The following is a 23354-nucleotide window of genomic DNA, read 5'->3' as shown; positions in this document are numbered from 1 at the left end:
TCCCAAGTAGCTGGGACTACAGATACCCGCCACAACGTCCAGCTTTTTTTTGTAGAGATGGGGTCTCACTCTGGCTCAGACTGGTCCCAAACCTCTGAGCTCAGAGCAATCCACCTGCCTCGGCCTCCCACAGTGCTAGGATTACAGGCATGAGCCACTACTCCCAGCCCTGCTGAGATTCTGATTTTTAACAGTCTCCTAAATGGTGCCATGCTACTTGTCCTTGGTCCACATTTTATATAGCACAGCCATTGTCATTTTTTTCTTCAGAACTACTCAACATGTTTTTGTTTATAAATTCTAACTCCTCATTCCATTAGGCAGTTTTATAAATACATATACTGAATATTTGACACCAATATTTTACTTTATTACTTTATGCCTAAGTGGGCTCCTGTAATCCCACCTACTTGGGTGCTTGAGGCAAGAGACTCGCCTAAGCCCAGGAGTTGGAGGTTGCTGTGAGCTGTGATGCCATTGCACTCTACTGAGAGTGATAAAGTAAGACTCTGTCTCTAAAAAAAAAAAAGTTATGGGCTGGATGCAATGGCTTACACCTGTAATTCTAGCATTCCAGCAGGCCGAGGAGGGCAGATTGCTTGAGCTCAGGAGTTGGAGACCAGCCTGAACAAGAGCAAGACCCCATTTCTACTAAAAATGGAAAAACTAGCCAGGTGTTAGTAGCGCATGCCTATAGTCCCAAGTCCTACTTGGGAGGATGAGGCAAGGGGATTGCTCAACCCCAAGAGTTTGAGGTTGCTATGAACTATGATGATGCCACCGCACTCTACCCAGGGTGACAGGGTGAGACTCAGTCTAAAAAAAAAAAAGAAAGAAAAATTATGGTAAGGCCAAGCTTGGTGGCATGTCCCTATAATCCTAGCACTCTGGCAGGCGGGTGGATTGCTTGAGCTCAGGAGTTGGAGACCAGCCTGAGCAAGAGTGAAACCCGTCTCTACTACAAATAGAAAAAAATGCCAGCGCTATGGCAGGCACCTGAAGTCCCAGCTCCTCAAAAGGCTGAGGCAAGAGGATCATTTGAGCCCAAAGAGTGTGAGGTTGCTCTGAGTTATGATGACGCAGCAGCATTCTACCCAGGACCACTGAGTAAGACTCTGTCTAAAAAAAAAAAAGAAAGAAAAATTACAATAAAATGTTATTTACTATTGTAACTATTTTTAAGTATATAGTTCTGTGGCATTAAGTATACTCAGGGTTGTTCAGCAACCATCACCCCTGTCTGTTTTCAGAACATTTTCATCTTCCTAAGCTGAAACTCTGTACCCATTAAATTCTTAACTCTCTATTCCAGTGCTTCTCAACCTTCCTAATGCCACGACCCTTTAATACTGTTCCTCATGTTGTGGTGACCCCAAACATAAAATTATTTTCATTGCTACTTTATACATTACAATTCATAACAGTAGCAAAATTACAATGAAAATAACTGGGCACTTTGTTGCCCTCAGTAGAGTGCTGTGGCATCACAGCTCACAGCAACCTCCAGCTCTTGGGCTTAGGTGATTCTCTGCCTCAGCCTCCCGAGCAGTTGGGATTATAGGCACCCACCACAACACCCAGCTATTTTTTGTTGCAGTTTGGCTAGGGCTTGGTTCAAACCCTCCACCCTCAGTATATGGGGCTGGTGCCCTACTCACTGAGCCACAGGTGCTAGCGAATTTCCTTCCTTTTTAAGGCTGAATACTATTTCATTGTGTATATATACCACATTTTATTTATCTTTTATCCTGTCTGTCAGAGGACACTAGGGTTGCTTTCACCTTTTGGCTATTATAAATAATACTGGATGTGAACATGGGTATGTGTACAAATATCTGTGTCCCTATTTTCATTTCTTTTATTATATACCCAGAAGTGGAATCACTGAATTATATGGTAATTCTACCAATGTCTTACTTTCATTCTAAGGTGCAAGTTTATGTTCAAGTTACTGTTTATGCACCTCTTTTTTTTAATCACCCTTGGTGAATACCATGGCATCACAGCTCACAGCAACCTCCAACTCCTGGGTTCTCTTGCTTCAGCCTCCAGAGTAGCTGGGACTACAGGCGCCTGCCACAACGCCTGGCTATTTTTTTGTTGCAGTTTGGCCAGGGCTGAGTTTGAACCCACCACCCTTGGTATATGGGGCTAGTGCCCTACTCACAGAGCCACAGGCGCTGCCCCCCCCCTTTTTTAATTCCTTACTTAAACTAAATCTTTAAAAGTTTGGCAGGAAAGGGAATTTTTAATATGGATTTTCATAAAGTTCTTTGTCTATTGCTGTTTGTAAAGTTCAATCACAAAAGAATATTGAAAAATATTCTTTGGTCTTTAGAAGGCTAGTAATTGGTTAAATGGCACCAAGTAGAGAATTAGTATCCCAAAAGTCCCTCTAAAGTTTATACATAGGGAAAATTGCAAATTGTAGTTAAAGGCTTATGTCACAGAGAAAGTTTAATATGAATGAATTCAAGATCTCGCCTGACAAACAGGTGTTCAGGGAAGCCCCATATTAAATTTATGTTCTTCCTTTTATTATTTGCTTGTTTTGAGACAGAGTCTCATTTTTGTCGCCCTCAGTTGAGTGCTGTGGCATCATAGCTCACAGCAACTTCAAACTCTTGGGCTCACACTCTTTAGCCCCAGTCTCACAAGTAGCTGGGACTACAGGCACCTGCCACAACACCTGGCTATATTTAGAGATAGGGTCTCACTGTAGCTCAGGCTGGTCTCAAACTCGTGAGCTCAGGTGAACTGTACACCATTGGTCTTTGGCCAAATAATGCATTAGTATCTTATTTGTTTACAAGGGTTTGGTGCAAGATCCTGGTTGGCATGTAAAGTTCTTTGCCCCTATATCTTTTTTTTTTCCTATATCTTTTTTTTTTTATTGTTAAATCATAGCTGTGTACATTAGTGCAATCAAGGGGTACAATGTGCTGGTTTCATATACAATCTGAAATATTCTCATCAAACTGTTCAACGTAGCCTTCATGGTATTTTGTTAGTTATTGTATGTAGACATTTGTATTCTGCCTTTAGTAAGTTTCGCCTGTACCCATTCTAAGATGCACTGTAGGTGTGGCCCCACCCCTTACCCTCCCTCCACCCTAACCTCCCCCCTCCCTTCCCCTTCCTTGACCCTTTCCTCATAGTCTTGTGCTATAGTTGGGTTATAGCCTTCATGTGAAAGCTATAATTTAGCTTCATAGTAGAGCTGAGTACATTGGATACTTTTTCTTCCATTCCTGAGATACTTTGCTAAGAAGAATATGTTCCAGCCCCATCCATGAAAGAGGTAAAGTCTCCATCTTTCTTTAAGGCTGCATAATATTCCATGGTATACATGTACCACAATTTGCTAGTCCATTCGTGGGTCGATGGGCACTTGGGCTTCTTCCATGACTTAGCAATTATGAATTAGGCTGCAATAAACATTCTGGTACAGATGTCTTTGTTATATTGTGATTTTTGATCTTCTGGGTATAAACTTAGTAAAGGAATTATAGGATCGAATGGGAGGTCTATTTTTAGGTCTCTAAGTATTCTCCAAACATCCTTCCAGAAGGAACATATTAGTGTGCATTCCCACCAGCAGTGTAGAAGTGTGCCCTTTTCTCCACATTGACGCCAACATCTCTGGTTTTGGGATTTTGTTATGTGGGCTACTCTTACTGGGGTTAGGTGATATCTCAAAGTAGTTTTGATTTGCATTTCTCTGATGATTAAGGATGATGAGCTTTTTTTCATGTGTTTGTAGATCGTGCGTCTGTCTTCTTTAGAGAAGTTTCTCTTCAAGTCCCTTGCCCACTCTGAGATGGGGTCACGTGTTCTTTCCTTGCTAAGACGTTTGAGTTCTCTGTGGATTCTGGTTATTAGACCTTTATTGGAGGTATAACCTGCAAATATTTTCTCCCATTCTGAGGGCTGTCTGCTTGCTTTACTTACTATGTTCTTGGCTGTGCAGAAGCTTTTTAGTTTGATGAGGTCCCAGTAGTGTATTTTTGATACTGCTTCAATTGCCTGGTGAGTCCTCCTCATAAAATATTCACCCAGGCCGATTCCTTCAAGAGTTTTCCCTGCACTTTCTTCAAGTATTTTTATAGTTTCATGTCTTAAGTTTAAATCTTGTATCCAATGAGAGTCTATCTTAGTTAATGGTGAAAGGTGTGGGTCCAGTTTCAATCTTCTACAGGTTGCCAGCCAGTTCACTCAGCACCATTTGTTAAATAGGTGAATGCCCCTGTATCTTTAGAAATAAAATTCTCTTTTGAAAATAAAAACACAAATCAAATGACACTGAAGTCTAATGCATTAATAAGAAAATGTGAAGGGATTTTATTTATTTTATTATTATTATTATTTTTTTTTTTTTGAGACAGAGTCTCACTATGTCGCCCTTGGTAGAGTGCCGTGGTGTCACAACTCACAGCAACCTCTAATTCTTGAGCTTAAGCGATTCTTTTGCCGGGCGGCGCCTGTGGCTCAAAGGGGTAGGGCGCCAGTCCCATATGCTGGAGGTGGTGGGTTCAAACCCAGCCCAGGCCAGAAACTGCAAAAAAAAAAAGATTTCTCCAAGCGATTCTTTTGCCTTAGCCTCCTAAGTTAGCTGGGACTACAGGTGCCCGCCACAATGTCCAGCTCTTTTTTTATTGCAGTTGTCATTGTTGTTTAGCAGGCCCTCGCTGGGTTCGAACCCGCCTGCCTCAGTGTATGTGGCCAGTGCCTAACCACTGTGCTATGGATGCTGAGCTGGTGAAGGAATTTTAAAACAATATCAGGAAGCAGCTGATTCTTTTTCTTTCGTTTTCTTTTTTTTTGAGATAGAGTCTCACTATGTTGCCTCCAGTAGAGTACTATGGTGTCACAGCTCACAGTAACCTCAAACTCTTGGGCTTAAGTGATTCTCTTGCCTCAGCCTCCCAAGTAGCTGGGACTACAGGCACCTGCCACAATGCCCAGCTATTTTTGTTGTTCTTATTGTCATTGTTGTTTAGCAGACCTGGGCTGGGGTCCGAACCTGCCAGTTGCGTGTATGTGGCTGGCACCTGAACCACTGAGCCACGGGTGCCAAGCCAGTTAATTCTTTTTCTGTGATAGAATACTGAATCATTAAGATAATAACTTTAACTCAGGCCAGGTTCAGTGGCTCATGCCTGTAATTCTAGAACCCTGGGAAGCCAAAGCAGGTGGATTGCTTAAGCTCAGGAGTTTGAGACCAACCTGAGGAAGAGCCATACCCTGTCTCTACTAAAAATAGAAAAACTAGCCAGGTGTTGTGGCAGTTTCCTATAGTCACAGCTGGTTGGGGACTGAGGCAAGAGGATCACTTGAGCCCAAGAGTTTGAGGTTGCTGTGAGCTATGATGCCATAGTACTCTACCCAGGGCAATGGAGTCTTATTCTGTCTCAAAAACAAAACAAATCAAAACAAAACACTTTTAAATCATGTATGATTATAGTGCTCTTATTTTAGGAGTTCCTAGTTAATGTAATGAACCTGAACTTGGACAGGTAATACAAAATAGCTTTTAAGTAAAGTTAGAGAAATGAATACCTGAAAAAATATACATGGTTTACCAGTAGATTTAGAAGATAAATATACATAACTACTGAGAGAAAGTGCATTTATTTTCTAAAATGTGAGACCAACTTTGGAGATAAAACAAAATAATGAAGAGAAGGCAACTCTGGAAATAATGATAGTAAAGTAAAGTAATATAGTACTTGAGATAACCATGAAGAGGTAAATGGAATCATTAGCAGCAAGTCCCATGTGGGTAGCTCTAAAAGAACAAACCCTGCATCCCCAAATCCCTTCAATTTTATTATCATTTGGAATTATGATCAAGTCCAAGAAGACGTGGCCTATTACTAAGACATTTGTATGAAGGATTGTTTTCAGCTGAACTGATACCATCTTGAGTAAGAACAAGGGATGATTGTTTGAGAATTACTTGTTGGACTTTGAACCAGGAAAGTTTGATAAATTTAACACTTCCAACTCTTGAATTAGGTGGTACTGAGGAAGGGATTTGTAACATTTAAGAGACCCAAGAAAATGGTATTGGACTTTCAATGAAATTTGCAGATGATACTAAAGGAAACATGTTTGGAATCATAGTGAGAATAGGAGGATGATATCAAAGGATCTAAAAGCTATAGCTGCATGCAGAAAATAGAATAAAATGTACTTAATGTTATCTAGCCAGATGTGGTGGTGCATGCCTGTAGTAGTTGCAGCTACTTGGGAGGCCAAGGCAGGAGATCACTTGAGCCCAGGAGTTTGAGACTGCAGTGTGCTACAACTGTGCCTGTGAACAGCCACTGCACTCTGCCTGGGCAACATAATGAGACCCCATATCTTTAAAAATATATATATTTTGTAGTGCAATACAAATGACAGCTATTCAGTGGGTAGGCAAAACCTGGACATAAATTAATACTGAATTGAAAAAGCTAAAGAGGAAAATAGACACGATATTAGATGAGAATATGATATGTAGTTTGGTGGTACAGAACATGGGCAAGGAATGGCAGGATCCGCAGATGACTGAGGAGAACTTTGCCTGCAACTAAATTCCCCTTCAGTAGCAGAAGAAAATGGTACAGAAAAGTCAAGCCAGGTTGGCAAAGGAGATGAGATTAAAAGACAGAACTAAAGAGAAAGAAATTAACAGATGACAGGTTTAGAGACCACATAAGAAAGAATGTGCGATGTTAACGTGTAGCAGATGGTGAGATATAACAGAAATGCTATAACATCATAAAGAGAAACAGTCTTTGTCCAGAAAGAAAAGTTTCCCCAGAGAAAGCATGAAAACACGATTACTCTAGATTTCAAGTGAAACTAAGCAAGCTCTTGGAAGCTCTGTTATTAAGAACTCAGCTCAAAAAAAAAAAAAAAAAAAAAAAAGAACTCAGCTTAGAGGCCTTGTAGAAACAAGACAAACCAGAGGTTTGTGGTAATTGCTCAAACACATGTTTTATTACGTATTTAACATATAACAGTATAGAATATTTGAGTTTTTTAAATTTTTTCACACAGAAAAGAAAATCAGATACAGAATATTTGGAAGACAGGAAAAAAATCAATAACAGGCCAGCAGCACTAATATAATGAATAAATATAATTTATATCTCTTAATTTTTAATCCTTTTCCTTATGCAAACCTACTTTAAAATCGTTAGTATCATGATGCTCTCACAATTTCATTTCCATTTTTATATAGCATATAAAAAACATTTTAAACTTGTATCTTCTTTTTATAATTTAAGTTTCTACATGCTATAAAGGTATATATGCAGTATAAGGTATATATGCAGAAAGAAAGAAAGAAAGAAAGGACGAGAATGAAGAGAGAGGAAGAGAGAGAAAGAAAGAAAAGAAAAAAAAGAAAGACTCTATGCATTGATTTTCCATCCTGAGTCACATGTATTTCCTTGTTCCTACTGGCCTAGAGTAACCAACCTCATAAAAGAGATGTTTCTTTACACTTAAAGCTGCAAGGAGGAAGCAGATGTTAACGAATCATCCTCTTTCTTCACTGGTACTGAGTGGGTAAGGATCTTACGTGGTAGGTATGCGATTGTTAGTTTACTGTAGCATGCCAGGCCTTCAGTAATAAGTTTTGAAGTTTTCAGGCTTTAAGAGGGAGTTTGATATATTTTTTAACTCCAGCAGGGTTTTAACTAAATTATAAACAAAGATCCAATGGGGGTGGTGGTGGTAATTTACTTTCAGAGAGACAGTAGTACTAGGTCCTTTGCATAGACTTCTTGAGGAGAATTTGCTTGGTGATCACCCTGACTAGGAACACTTTTTTAATAACAGTCCAGGGTGGGACAAGTGCTCTATTCCACTGCTATTTTGAGAAGATTCTGTTTGGAGTTTGATGATAGAAGGGCACTTAAAGCGACCAAGGAAAGAAACCTCAGCATTGCTTATGCTTCCCGTTGTAGAAGCTTTTCATAGCTGTCAGGGCCTGTGAGGCTATCTCCTGAGTTTATCTCTTTATAATGCAGTAAAATATGATCTCCTTGGTGCCATAGTCTGAAAACTAGCTCTCCTACTAAGGATTACTGAAGCAGAAAAAAAAAAATCTTGGTATGAAATGCCAATGTTTAGGGTCTTAGAGTGGACAGATAAGCTGATTTTTTTGTTGTTGTTGTTGCAGAAATTACTAATCTTATTCACCACAGTGGCAGCTCAGTTTTTTGTTTTTTTTTTTTTTTTTGAGACAGAGCCTCAAGCTGTCACCATGGATAGAGTGCAATGGCATCACAGCAACCTCTAACTCCTGGACTCAAGCGATTCTCTTGCCTCAGCTCAGCCTCCCAAGTAGCTGGGACTACAGGCGCCCGCCACAACGCCCGGCCATTTTTTGGTTGTAGCTGTCATTGTTGTTTAGTTGGCCCAGGCTGGATTCAAACCTGCAAGCTCTGGTGTATGTGGCTGGCACTGTAGCCACTTGAACTACAGGCGCCAAGCTGGCAGCTCAGTTCATACACGTTGGTTCACCTATCCTTGAGGTACATGAAAATTGATTAATCCCTGTTGTATTTCTTCCTAAACTTGAAATTTTTATAGGATGCTAGGGATCTTGGATATTTTATGTCTAATTGAGCCAGTGCTGGCAATGAGAAGATGAAAAAGGTATGTATTCATACTTCCACTTATTTCTTTGTGGCCAGCAGGAAACCTACGATCAATAGACTCAACAATTCATTTGATGCATGTCTGTGGGCAGAAGCTCATTCCAAATACAATATATGTAAAACCACACTTTGTCAAATTTCTCCTCGGATAAAGAATCATGTTGCTCACTTTTTCCTTAGTTGGTATATTATATGTTTAAAAAGTAGGATTATAGGCTTGGCACCTGTGGCTTAAGTGGCTAAGGCACTAGCCACATACACCTGAGCTGGCGGGTTCAAATCCAGCCCAGGCCTGCCAAACAACATTGACGGCTGCAACCAAAAAATTGTGGCGGGCGCCTATAGTCCCAGCTACTTGGGAGCTGAGGCAGGAGAATCGCTAGAGACCAGGAGTTAGAGGTCTCAAAAAAAAAATAAATAAATAACAATAGGATTATAGATAACAGCCCAGTAGAGAATTAGCAGTTCTTAGAAATAACTGTATTAAACTTTTATGCAGAAACTTTTTGGTAACACTCTATAAGAAAGATACTAGCTGGCTTGGCACCCTAGCACAGTGGTTATGGCGCCAGCCACATACACCAAGGGTAGTGGGTTCAAACTCAGCCCAGGCCAACTAAACAACAATGACAACTGCAACAAAAAATAGCTGGGCATTGTGGTGAGTGCCTGTAGTCCCAGATACTTGGGAGGCTGAGGCAAGAGAATGGCTTAAGCCCAAGAGTTTGAGGTTGCTGGGAGCTGTGATGCCACAGCACTCTACTGAGGGCAACATAGTGAGACTCTGTCTCAAAAAAAAAAAAGAAAAAGAAGGGCAGTGCCTTATCTCGAAACAGTAGAAGACAATCCCAATTCTAACAGAAGAGAAGATAGTTCATTCAAATGAGCTAGTCTGACTTTAGAAAGAAAAATGGGGATAAGAGAACACCCTGATTTACTGTAATCCAGTTCAACTATGTAGGTGAAAGCACATTGGCTGTTTTCAGTTTTGAGTAAGAGCAAGTAGTACCTGGAGGATGTGGAGCGTTGTAGTTTTGAATTTTTGCCTCTTTGCACACTGAGAATAAGCTGGAATATTTTACTTTGGTCCTTTTGTCCTTATTTTTATTACTTCTATTGGAATGTGGATAGCTCTTTATATAGATCTACTACAGTTATGTTTATATTTAATTATTTCCTTGGTAGTCCATGTGCTACTGGCCACTTCACCAAAGTAATTTAAATTAATTCTTGATTTTTGCTAGTTAACATTCAAAGTTAGGATGTTTGTGTGGTATTAATATCATAAGCAAATTCCTAGAATTTATATTTTTTGTTTTTCAGGAGAAAGCAGATACCACTTAGTAGAATTCTGTATGATTTTTGCTATATAAACAGCCTTTATTATAAGATGAGAAAATAAAACCATATCAAAAATTTGTATTAGGTTAACATATTTAAAAATACTGAATTTTAAATCATTAATTTTTAACAGTTCCTGCTATGTTTTCTTCCTTTATTTTTGGAGAAAATTACCCTAGAGTTAATTAAATATTAAGCTGACGTCTGAGCATGATGGCTCATGCATATAGTCCCAGCATTTTCAGAAGCCTAGTTGGGAGGCTAACTTGAGGCAAAGAGTTTAGGACTCTAGCCTGGGCAACTTAGCAAGATATTATCTCTATAGGGAAAAAAAAAATTTTTCTTTTTTTTGAGACAGAGCCTCAAGCTGTCGCCCTGGGTAGAGTGCTGTGGCATCACAGCTCACAGCAACCCCAAACTCCTGGACTCAAGCAATTCTCCTGCCTCTACCTCCCAAGTAGCTGGGACTACAGGCGCTTGCCACAAGGCCTGGCTATTTTTTTGGTTGCAGCTGTCATTGTTGTTTGGTGGGTCCGGGCTGGATTTGAACCTGCCAGCTCAGGTGTATGTGGCTGGCGCCTTAGCTACTTGAGCCACAGGTGCCATGCCAGAAAAAATATAAAAAAAAAAAAAATTAAATTAATAGGGTGGCGCCTGTGACTCAAAGGAGAAGGGCACCGGCCCCATATACGGGAGGTGGCGGGTTCAAATCTGACCCTGGCTAAAAACTGCAAAAAAAAAAAAATAATAAATAAAAATTAAACTAATAGGGCGGTGCCTGTGGCTCAAAGGGGTAGGGCGTCCCATATGCTAGAGGTGGCAGGTTCAAACCCAGCCCCAACCAAAAACTGAAAGAAAAAAAAAATTAAACTAATAAAAGGGGATGTTTATATAATTTAATTAAGTTTTTTTTTGTTGTTGTGTTTTTGAGACAAAGTCTCAGTCTGTGCCCTGGGTAGAGTGCGGTGGCATCATAGCTCACAGCAACCTCAAACTCTTGGGCTCAGGCAATGCCCTTATCTCAGCCTCCTGAGTAGCTGGGACTATAGACTCCCACTACAATCCCCAGCGAGGTTTTCTATTTTCAGTAGAGACAGGGTTTCACTTTTGCTCAGGCTGGTCTTGAACTCCTGAGTTCAGATGATCCACATGCCTCGGCCTCACAGAGTGTTAGGATTACAGGCATGAGCCACCATGCCTGGCCTTAACTTAATTATTGTTAAAATCAATTGTTTTATTGTTAAAATCAATTTGAGGCCAGGCCTGGTGGCTCATGCCTATAATCCTGACACTTTAGGAGAATGAAGAGGCAAGATAGTTTGATGCCCGGACTTTGAGTGCAGCCTGAGCAAGACTGAGACCCTGTCTCTACAAACAATAGAAAAATAAGGTAGGTAGGCATAGTGGCATGTACCTGTAGTCCCAGCTACTCAGGAGAGTGAGACAGGAGGATCTCTTGAGTCCAGGAATTTGAGGTTACTGTGAGCTATGATGATGTTACTGTGTTCTAGCCAGGGTGGCAGAGCAGGACCCTATCTCAAAAAAAAAAGTAATAATAATAATAAATTAATTTGAGACCTTTGTACTCCGATCATTTCATTTTGATAGATTAGTTTATACCTTATAAGATTAAAAATGTATAATTTACAAATAAATTTTTATTTTGATGTCTCTGATTTTCTTGTGACTAGATGAGGATTCATGGATTTCCTGAACTTCTTATTCATCACAAGTTAAAAAGAAACAATCGGATCATATGAATTAGACAAAAGAATATCTGTACTATGCTACCTTTTGTATAAGAAAGAAGAAATAAAAATACAGTTGACCCTTGAACAATTTAGGTGTTAGGAGTACCACCATCCCACCATGTAGTAAAAAATCCATATATAACTTTGAACTCCACTAGAACATAACTACTAATAGCCAACTATTGACTGGAAGCTTTATCAGTAATATAAACAGTCAATTTTTGTATGTTATGTGTATTATATACTCTACAATAAAGTAAGATAGAGAAAAGAAAATGTTATTAAAAAATTTATAAGGCTGGGTGCAGTGGCTCAGGCCTGTAATACCAGCACGTTGGGAGGCTAAGGCAGGAGAATTATTTAAGTTCAAGACTAGCCTGGGTAACATGGTAAGACCCTGTCTCTACAAAAATTTTAAAAATTTGTCAGGCATAATGGCACACACTTGTAGTCCCAGCTTAGGAGTTTGAGGCAAGAGGATCATTTGAGCCCAAGAGTTCAAGGCTGCAGTGAGCTGTGACGCAGCTACGCTTTAGCCAAGAATGAATGACAAGGCAAGACTCCCCCCATCTCTTAAAAAAAAAAAAGAAAATCAGAAGGAAGAAAAATATATTTACTATTAATTAAGTGGAAGTGGATCATCATAAAGGTTTTTTTTTTTTTTTTGTTTGTTTGTTTGTTTTGTAGAGACAGAGTCTCACTGTACCGCCCTCGGGTAGAGTGCCATGACTTCACACAGCTCACAGCAACCTCTAACTCTTGGGCTTACGTGATTCTCTTGCCTCAACCTCCCGAGTAGCTGGGACTAGAGGCGGCCGCCACAATGCCCGGCTACATCATAAAGGTTTTATTCCTTGTCTTCACGTTAAGTAGGGTAAGGATGGCTGGTCAGTGGCTCACACCTGTAAACCTAGCACTCTGAGAGGCCAAGAGGGGCAGATTACTTGAGCTCAGAAGTTTGAGCAGCCTGAGCAAGACCCTATCTCTTCTAAAAATAGAAAATTAGCTGGACGTTGTGGTATGTGCCTGTAGTCCCAGCTACTCACTCGGGAAGCTGAGACCTAAGAATCTCTTGAGCCCAACAGTTTGAGGTTACTGTTAGCTATGATGACAGAGTGAAACTAAGAAAAAAAAAAAGTGGGTGGTGGAGGAAGAGTGGTTAGTCTTAAGGTCTCAGGGCTGGCAGAGGCTGAAGGGGTAGAGGAAGTAGAGGGGAAAGCAGAAGCCACATTGAATGTATGTAGTTTTATGGAAATACATCATAATTTCCATCCGACAGTTGAGCTTTTTTGCTTCTTTAAAAATGTTTCTATATGGTACCAATCTTTCCTCCACCATGCTTTAGTTGCAGTGCCCACATCATAGAAGGGTTCATGTCATGAAAGACGTCAAAAGCAGTTGGGAATAATGAAAGCCCTTCTGCCAGATTGCCTAATGTCAGTTTGTTTTCTGGCACTGCTTCTTTTATGTCTTCTTCCTTCTGGCACTGGTTCAGAAGCACTCATCTCCATCAGGTCATTTTCTGTTAATTCTTCTCGCGTGGTGTCTATTAGCTCTTGAATTTCTTCAAGATCTATCTCTTGAAACTCTTTTCCCCCTACCTTTTTTTGCTGTATCCACAGTCTTTTTCATGGTTTCTGTGATCGGATTTATTGTAAATCCTGTGAAGTCATGTACAACATCTGAACACAATTTTCACCAGCGGGAATTTATTGTTTCAGGCATGATGGCTTTCATGGCTTTTCTATAACAACAATGGCATCTTCAATGGTTTATTATAATCCTTCCAGACTTTCATGATGTTCTATCAGGGTTCTCTTCTATAGTATTGACAGTTCTTTCCATAGAGTACTATGTGTAATCAAGGAGGTCAGGAAGTTTTACCCCCAACTATAACCTTGATATAAAGAGTATTTTGAATTAAAGGCCCTTAGAGATCAACAGGAGTTGGAAGGGGCTTTCCCTCTGTTTGCATAAAACTGGACATACCATCAAAAGAACAGTTGACTTTCCTTTCTCTTCTCTTCCCTTATCTCAGTATATTATAAGAAAGATTAACCAGACCTGGCCCAAATCATTTTAAATATATTAACTGTCTCTCAAGTTAATTTAATTTGCAAAGAGAATAATTTACAAATCTATTCCCTCCCATCCCTAGTAACCATTTATTGTTCCTAAACAGAATTACCTGTATTTCTCATCTCCCACTCCCCTCTAAAATGAGGGTATATAAATTTCTGGACCCCACTGGGATACTGAGTAATCACTCTGCGATTCTCCCCTTGCACAAAGTAAATAAATTTCTTTCTCTTACTGATCTTTCGGTGAACCTTGTAGGGTGAAGAAAAGTTTCCTTTCACCCCCACAGTAATGAGCCTTTAAAGTCCTTTTGAGCCCATGACCTAGAGGGTGAATTAGAGATGTTGTTTTTACGGGTAAGTAGACCACTTTGATATCTTTGGTTTTGAACTCATGGGGTTCTGGGTAGCCAGAGGCATTGCCCAATTATCAAAAAACTTTAAAAGGCAGTCTCTTACTGGCAGGGTACTTCCTGACTCCAGCAACAAAGCATCAATGAAACCACTCCAGAAAAGGGGTTCTCATTGTCCAGATCTGCTTGTTGCACATCCAAAATTGTCAGCTAATGTTTTATATTTTCCTTTCAAGGCTTGAGAGTTAGCAGCTTTATAGATTATGGAAGTCCTGATTATAAACCCACTGGATTTGTATAAAACAGTACAGTTAGCCTCTTCCTTCCTGCTTTAAATCCTGATGCTCTCTTTTTTCCCTTACTAATAAGTGTCCTTTGTGGCATTTTTTCCCCCAGAATAAGGTACTTTCATCTGTATTAAAAACCTGTTCAGGGTGGCGCCTGTGGCTCAGTGAGTAGTGCGCCGACCCCATATACCGAGGGTGGCGGGTTCAAACCCAGCCTCGGCCAGACTGCAACCAAAAAATAGCCAGGCGTTTTGGTGGGTGCCTGTAGTCCCAGCTACTCGGGAGGCTGATACAAGAGAATCACGTAAGCCCAAAAGCTAGAGGTTGCTGTTAGCCGTGTGACGTCATGGCACTCTACCAAGGGTGGTAAAGTGAGACCCTGTCTCTACAAAAAAAAAAAGAAAAAAACCTGTTCAACTGCTCACTTCAGTAGCACATATACTAAAATTGGAATGATACAGAGAAGATTAGCATGGCCCCTGCACAAGGATGACACGCAAATTCGTGAAGAGTTCCATATTAAAAAAAAAACAAAACCCTGTTCAGTCAGGTATCTTCCTCCTCAATAATTTTCTTTTTTCCTTTTCGTTTCTGGCTTTTTTTTTTTTTTTTCCCCGAGACAAGATCTTTCTCTGTTGCCCAGGCTGGAGCAGTGGCATGACCATAACTCACTGTAATCTCAAACCCTTGGGTTCAAGTGATCCTCCTGCCTTAGCCTTTCAAGTAGCTGGATCTAAAGACACCTACCACTGCAGCTTGCTAAGTTTTTAATTAGGTAGAGGTAGAGGTCTTTCTATGTTACCCGGGCTGGTGTTGAGCTCCTGACCTCCCAAAGTGCTGGGATTACAGGCATGAGCCCCTACATCTGGCCTCCTTATTAATATCCTTAATAGTATCTGGGAACTTGTCTGCTGTCTCTTCATTGGTAGAAACTGCTTCTCTTATTATTTTGCCTTTTTTTTTTTTTTTTTTTTTTTTTTTTTTTTCAGTTTTTGGCTGGGGCTAGGTTTGAACCTGCCACCTCCGGCATATGGGGCCAGCGCCCTACTCCGTTGAGCCACAGGCGCTGCCCTATTATTTTGACATTTTTAAAGCCATCCTTTGCTGCCTTTAAATCCTCCAGCTTTAGGTCATTCACCTTACTTGTGCTTTAACTTGTTGTATAATAACTTCACTTTTTCTGAAACCATATTAGAGTCTATAGGTATGTCTTCCTTATAGCAATCAATGGGGTGTGGTGGTGGCTCATGCCTATAATCCTAGCACTTTTGGAAGCCGAGGTGGGAGGATCACTTGAGCTCAAGGAATTTAAGACCAGTTTGAGCAAGAATGAAACTCCATATCTACTAATACTAGAAAAATTAGCTGGGCATTGTTACATGTGCCTGTAGCATCCTAGCCACTTAGGAGGCTGGGGCAAGAGAATGGCTTGAGCCCAGGAGCTGGAAGTTGCAGTGAGCTGTGATGATGACACTGCACTCTAGCTAGGGAGACAGAACAAAACTCTGTCTCAAAAACAAACAAACAAAAAACCCAAAAAACATAAACAAAAACATTTCTTGCATTCTCAAGATGAGATAAAAAGATATTTCACAAAAAGTGCATGGGTTTTGCACCTGCTGGCATGGCTGCAGGGATTACTTCAAAAATTTCCTTTTCTTTTTTTACAGTGGTCCTGTAAAAAAAGGTAGATTCATTCAACTTGAAATGGTAGATAACCACAGCTGCGGACCTCAATCTATAGTACATATCAAACAATTTAACTTTTTCTTGTAACATCGTTACTTTTCTCCACTTTTTTTGTTTTTTGTTTTTTTTGAGTCAGAGTCTCATTCTGTAGCCCTGGATAGAGTGCTATGATGTCATCATAGCTCACAGCAACCTTAAACCTTTGGGCTCAAACCCTTGAGATGCTATTACTCCAGCCTCCCCCGTACCTGGGACTATGGGTACCTGCCACCACGCCCAGCTAGTTTTTCTGTTTTTAGTAGAGAAGGGGGTTTCACTCTTGATCAGGCTGGTCTTGAACTCCTGAGCTTAAGCAATCCATCCACCTCAGCCTCCCAGAGTGCTAGAATTACAGATGTGAGCTTTTCTTTGCTTCTTAAGAGCACTTCCAGCATCACTATTGGCATTAAATGTAAATGTCATTCGAGGTTTATGTCATTGCATGAAACACAATGAAAAATATAGGAGAACCATAGGAGATTTTTTTGCTGCAATATACAATTTATTGATGAATTTATAGATGAACTACTCATGAGGAGGGGGATATGTGCAACACTTGAGTTCACTGCAATAGCAATGAGAGGGGACTTGGAAATTATTTTAGCAGTATGGTATGTACTGCAGTTAATTTTATGCAGTTATGGTTTAATACTGTATGTTTATGTTTGTTTACATTTCTCTTAACTGCAATATGATCTGTAAGAGTGTGTGTAAGTTTTAATAAATTTAACTTTTTAATGATAGATTTGTGTATACTTTAGGGTAGTAAATGATAAAATAGACTAATATCTAAATATATCTTTTGCATTAATGACATAACATTTAAAAAAAATTTTTTTACTTTGTTGCCCTGGGTAAAGTGCCATGGTGTCAGCCTTAGCCTAGCTCATAGCAACCTCAAACTCCTGGGCTTAAGTTATCCTCTTGCTTCACCCTCCTAAATAGCTAGGACTACAGGTGCTCAACATAGCACTCAGCTAATTTTTCTATTTTTAGTAGAGATGTGGTCTTCCCTTACTCAGGCTGGTCTTGAACTCCCGGTCTCAAGAGAGCCTCCTGGCTTGACCTTCCAGAGTGCTAGGATTATAGGCATGAGTCACTCTCCCCAGCCCACTTTTTCTTCATTTTTAAAATAATTTTTGAGCTACACAGTTTGCAAGTTTTTCCTAATTGTCATAAATCCCCCAAATTTTCAGTATATTTGTTGAAAAAAAATGCACATATAAGTATAGATCCATGTAGTTCAAACTCATGTTGTTCAAGGATCAACTATATGTACACATGACTGCACATTTGAGAAAAGACTATGCACACAGGAACAATAAACCAATGAGATTCATTACCTACAGGGTTTTAGTGGAGTGGAATGAAAAGATGAAAGTGGAGGGCAGTGCCTGTGGCTCGAAGGAGTAGGGCGCTGGCCCCATGTACCGGAGGTGGTGGGTTCAAACCTGGCCCCGGCCCAAAACTGCAAAAAGAATTAAAAAAATAAATAAATAGGGTAGTGCCTGTGGCTCAGTGAGTAGGGTGCTGGTCCCATATACTGAGGGTGGTGAGTTCAAACCCAACCCTGGCCAAACTGCAACAATAAAAAAATTAAAAAATAAATAAATAAAAGATGAAAGTGGAAGGCTGGGAGCGGTGGGTCATGCCTCTAATCCTAGCACTCTGGGAGGCCGAAGCGGGTAGATTGCTTGAGCTCAGGAGTTTGAGACCAGCCTAAGCAAAATTGATACTAAAAATAAAAAAACTGAGATAAGAGGATCGCTTGAGCCCAAGAGTTGGAGGTTGCTGTGAGCTATGACCCCACAGCACTTTACCCAGGGTGACAGCTTAAGACTCTGTCTAAAAAAAAGAAAAAAAAAGATGAAAATGGAGTGGGGAGAAAGGTCATTTATCTGAAAATAATTTTTGTACAGATCTTACTTTTGGAACTGTGTTAATGTTTCATTTATACAAGTGATAAAAATATATATACTTGACAAAGTTGGGAGACCCTAAAATTGAATACAAGCTGAAACAAATGAGGAAAATTATATTTCAGACTAAAAACAACTCTAAACAAGTATTAAACTCTAATTAGTAGACTTCTTTTTCACAGAAATACGGGCTAGCCATTTCAGTATATTTTAGGATTAAGCAAATAATTAAACATATTATAGATAATATAAGCCAGATTTCTCACCGTGGGGAAAAAGGAAGTTTCAGATATGGAAAAGGAAAAGGATGAAATGTACTCTGTAGTGCTGAACCGGAATTGAATCACTGTGAACTAATGGGATATATGTATATAGGTAGATATATAGATACAGATATAGAGGTGTGTTTGCATATGTAGTATGTGTATATATAAAAACTTCATCTGTTTCTCAGCCTTGTTTTCTTAGAGCATAGAAGCAGTGATACACATGGAGCAATAAACACATCTAGATCTCAGTTTTGTTTTGTTTTTTTTTTTTTTATATATTTTTTTGTAGAGACAGAGTTTCACTTTATTGCCCTCGGTAGAGTGCCGTGGCGTCACACAGCTCACAGCAACCTCCAACTCCTGGGCTTAGGCGATTCTCCTGCCTCAGCCTCCCGAGTAGCTGGGACTACAGGCGCCCGCCACAACGCCCGGCTATTTTTTTGTTGCAGTTTGGCCGGGGCCGGGTATGAACCTGCCACCCTCGGTATATGGGGCCGGCGCCCTGCTCACTGAGCCATAGGCGCCGCCCAGATCTCAGTTTTAAACTCTGTTTTTTACTAAAACCAACTGGGCTTCTCAGAGAAATGGCTGGTTCCAGGGTGAGGCAAGGAAAGAACAAGATGATCCTGGAACATCTAATTCTGTCAAAAAGGAAGGAAGTAATCACAGAATTATGTGAACATGTTAAAAGGCCGTAGAAGTCAGCATGAAGGGCTTCCATGGCTAAATCTGGGATCATTTGAGCATAAAAATAAATAATGATAGTAAAGGATTATAAACTGTTGAATAAATAAGAATCCATAACTCCACATTGATATAAAATAAATAAGAAGGAAAAGCTCATCCTTATTGTAGAAGCTCCACTTAAAAAATGTAGATTAAATAATATAATTAAGAAAATGATCACATCACTGTTTGGCAAAACCATTATAATTGTTGCTTCTGGCAAAGTTATTAATAGATGCTGAAATTAGTGAATGGAAGTTTAAAGAGTAATAGTATATTCCCACAGCTTCAAAATCTCTTTCCACAAGATACATATTCATTACAAAAGGTCACTTTACAGTGGAAAAACTTAGCAGATGCCACTTTAACCAAATAAAGTTATGTCACCAGTAACTAGACTAATCGACAGATAATGCCTCCTGATGTTATACACTGACAAGTCAGCATCCTTTTTGATAATCCTGTCAAAAGGGCATAACCCGAATCTAATCATGAGGAAGCATCAGACAAAACCCAAATCAAAGTACATTCTGCATAATAAAAATAACCTGTACAGCAGGTTCTCAAATAACATTGTTCTATTCAATGTCATTTTGCTTTATAACTTGGGAAAGGAAAAAAATCAATTTTTGGCCCGCCACTGTCAATGTGGAGTCTTTACATCTGTGTGAGATTTCTCCTAGTACTCCAGTTCCTCCCACATCCCAAACGTGCTTGTTAGGTTCACTGGCAAATCTAAATGGTCCCAGTCTGAGTGACTGTGAGAATGTTGTGAACACACTTGATGATAGGATGGTGGCCTGTCCAGGAGGGTTCCTCCTTGCACCCTCAGCTACCAGAATAGTCTGTAGCCACCCATAATACTGAACTGGAATAATTGAGTAAATAAATATCTTACTTGTTTTTATTAGTCTTTCTTAAATGTATGTAGAGCTCATATTTATTTCATTATCTAATATTAGAGGTTGTTCGGGTCTTTGGTGGTGTTTTTATGACCAGAAATATGCTATAGGAACTTAGCTCTTATTTATACCAATTAATTTATAGTAAAATTGGGTTCCTTATGTGCAGTTTCGCTTAAGTTCCAATTGCTAAGAACAGATGATGTTAAAGGCGGACTTACTGTACTCTTTAAAAATGTCAGTGTTGCCAGGCTGAGACAGGTAGATCTCTGAGCTTAGGAATTCGAGATCAGCCTGAACAAGAGCAAGAACCCATCTCTAAATATAGCTGGGCATTGTGGTGGGACCCTGTAGTTCTAGCTACTTGGGAGGCAAGAGGATTTCTTGAGCCTAAGAGTTCGAAGTTACTGTGAGCTATGATGCCACAGCACTCTACTGAAGGTAGCAAAGTGAAACTCTATCTCAGAAAAAATAAAAGTAAAAATGTTATGAAATAGAAGAGAAGACAACAATCCAAGATGGCGGGTGAGTAACAGCTTCCCTGCAATAGGGCACTGTGAAAGGGGAGATAAGATTCCAGGCATCTCTGGCTGGTGGGATCTGCCTATAATCATCCCTTTGAGGATACAGGGAGTCAGCAAGGGACTTCTGGACCCCCAGAGGAGGACAAAAACAGTGGAAAACTGGCAAGTGGTTGCATGTGTTCCATCGACCTAATCCCTCCAGCAGCTGTAAGTATAAGCAGCAGCAAGACTGCAAACGGGAAAGGCCCTACCTGTGAACTGTTTCGGTGTTTTTGGACTTGGCACTCAGTTGAACTGCCTTGGGGAGAGCTTGAGCAGGAGTGTGGAGAACTTTGGGCATTGTCTAGGGCCCCAGACTGAGCCGCTAAGCTGGACAGAGCTAATGGTGTTCGGCTGTGGGCCGCAGGGAGCCATTGTGAGAGAACTGCCCTGGCAAGCTCCGCCCTCAGGGTCGCAGAGCAAGGATCAGTTGGGAGCTACTGACTGAGCAGCCTAAAAGCGGGGACTGAGCAGCCTAAAAGTGGGGACTGAGCTGCCTTACAGCCTTAACCCTCAGGGGCAGAGTGAGACTGGTTTTGGCACACTGGACCCTCGGGCTGTTGCCCTAGGTAGAGTGCCGTGGCGTCACAGCTCATAGAAACCTCAAACTCCTGGGCTTGGCGCTGCCCGGACCTCCATAAGAGCTGCGCCGCAACCTCTGACCTGCGACCCGCGCCCACTGGGCCTCCTCATGCCCTGACCAGGAACTGCAGGTGCTGCGCAACTCTGCGTCCTCCCTCCTGTGCCCTCCCTGCCTCCACACCGGCCTGCTCATCTGGCCAGGGACTCTGGTAGCCGCGTGCCCTCTGGAGCCCTCCTTGCCTCTGCACAGAGCCCTTCTCCTGGCCAGAGACTGCTGGAGCCTTAGGCTCTCTGTGCCAAAGTCACTGGGTGCCAGGCACTCCCAGAACCGTGTGCACCACCTCCCACCCTGTTGCTGGATCCAGGTGTGTCACACTCCGAAGCTGCTTCCACACCCAGAACTCCCTGGCTGGGGCAGCCCCAGAGGAACTACACAGGGTCACTCCCTACAAAGATCCAGCAACAATAGAGTGATCCCACTGGAGTCTAATCTTGGAGAGACACTCCCCAACTCTGAGGACAGCCAGAGGCAACGGTGAAAAACAATCATGAGGTGAAATCAACAGAAAAACTCTGGCAATATGAATAATCAGAGTAGATCAACTCCCCCAAGGATCAGTGGGGCAGACACAGCACAAGATCCCATGCACAAACAAGTAGCTGAGATGTCAGAAATCAAATTCAGAATCTGGATAGCAAATAAGATTGAATTAGAATTCCAAGCAGTAACCCAAAAGATATCTCAAGAATTCAACAAATTCAAAGACCAAATGACCAAAGATTTTGACACATTGAGAAAAGAAGTTGCAGCCCTCAAAGATCTGAGAAACATAGTAGAATCACTCTGTAACAGAATGGAGCAAGCAGAAGAAAGGATTTCTGACATTGAAGACAAAGCTTTCGAACACTCCCAAACTCTCACAGAGGAAGAGAAATGGAGGGCAAAAACAGATCACTCTCTCAGAGAGCTCTGGGATAATTTGAAGAAAACTAATATTCGTCTTATAGGGATCCCCGAAAGCAACAAAGTGGCTTCACAAAGCACAGAGTCTCTTCTCCATGAGATTATGAAGGAGAACTTTCCAGACATGCCAAGGGATTCTGAAATTCAGATAGCAGACAGTTTCAAAACTCCAGCACAACTCAACCCAAATAAGACACCCCCCAGACACATCATAATCAATTGCACTAAAGTTAATATGAAGGAGAAAATTCTGAAAGCAGCCAGATGAAAGAAAACCATCATCTACAAGAGGAAGAATATTAGAATAACTGCAGATCTCTCTGCTGAAACCTTTCAAGCTAGAAGAGGTTGGTCATCAACTTTTAATCTCCTAAAACAAAATAACTTTCAACCCAGGATCCTGTACCCAGCTAAACTGAGTTTCATTTATGACAGAGAAATTAAATACTTCAATGACATTCACATGTTGAAGAAATTTGCCATAACTAAACCAGCTCTCTAGGATATTCTCAGACCTATCCTCCATAAAGACCAGCATAATTCTCCACCACAGAAGTAAACCCACCCAGAAAATTTTGATCAAATTCCAACTTCCACAGTCGCAAAAGGATTAAAAATGTCCACCGGACTCTCGAAAGGCTTATCAGTATTCTCAATTAATGTGAATGGTTTAAACTGTCCTCTAAAGAGGCACAGGTTGGCTGACTGGATACAAAAACTCAAGCCAGATATCTGCTGCATACAAGAGTCGCATCTTACATTGAAAGACAAATATAGACTCAAGGTGAAGGGATGGTCATCTATACTCCAGGCAAATGGAAAGCAAAAAAAAGCAAGCATTGCAATCCTATTCGCAGACGTAATAGGCTTTAAACCAACAAAAGTAAGGAAGGATAAGAATGGTCACTTCATATTTGTTAAAGGTAATGCTCAATATGATGAGATTTTAATTATTAATATTTATGCACCCAACCAGAACGCACCTCAATTTATAAGAGAAACTCTGACATGAGCAACTTGATTTCCTCCAGTTCCATAGTAGTTGGAGATTTTAACACCCCTTTAGCAGTGCTAGATAAATCCTCAAAAAAGAAGTTAAGCAAAGAAATTTTTGATTTAAATTTAACCATTGAACATCTGGACTTAACAGACATCTACAGAACATTTCATCCCAGTAAAACTGAATACACATTCTTCTCATCAGCCCACGGAACATATTCCAAAATTGACC

The 23354-nt window shown here is 40.6% G+C and overlaps 1 protein-coding gene and 1 non-coding gene across 5 annotated transcripts in view; both read left to right on the top strand.

Annotated features, from left to right (window-relative positions):
• The window catches only part of CSTPP1 (centriolar satellite-associated tubulin polyglutamylase complex regulator 1), a 226131-nt gene that overhangs the window by 81748 nt on the left and 121029 nt on the right, over window positions 1–23354 (top strand). The gene's annotated exons all lie outside the window — the stretch shown is intronic.
• On the top strand, window positions 14888–14994 carry LOC128566116 (U6 spliceosomal RNA). The gene has a single exon (XR_008374412.1). It is a non-coding gene; the product is annotated as a U6 spliceosomal RNA (small nuclear RNA).

The sequence above is a fragment of the Nycticebus coucang genome, chromosome 14 (assembly GCF_027406575.1).
Source record: "Nycticebus coucang isolate mNycCou1 chromosome 14, mNycCou1.pri, whole genome shotgun sequence".
In the NCBI taxonomy this organism is placed as follows: domain Eukaryota; kingdom Metazoa; phylum Chordata; class Mammalia; order Primates; family Lorisidae; genus Nycticebus; species Nycticebus coucang.
Note: the sequence above shows the minus strand (reverse complement) of the source record. Positions and strands in the feature narration are given on the sequence as shown.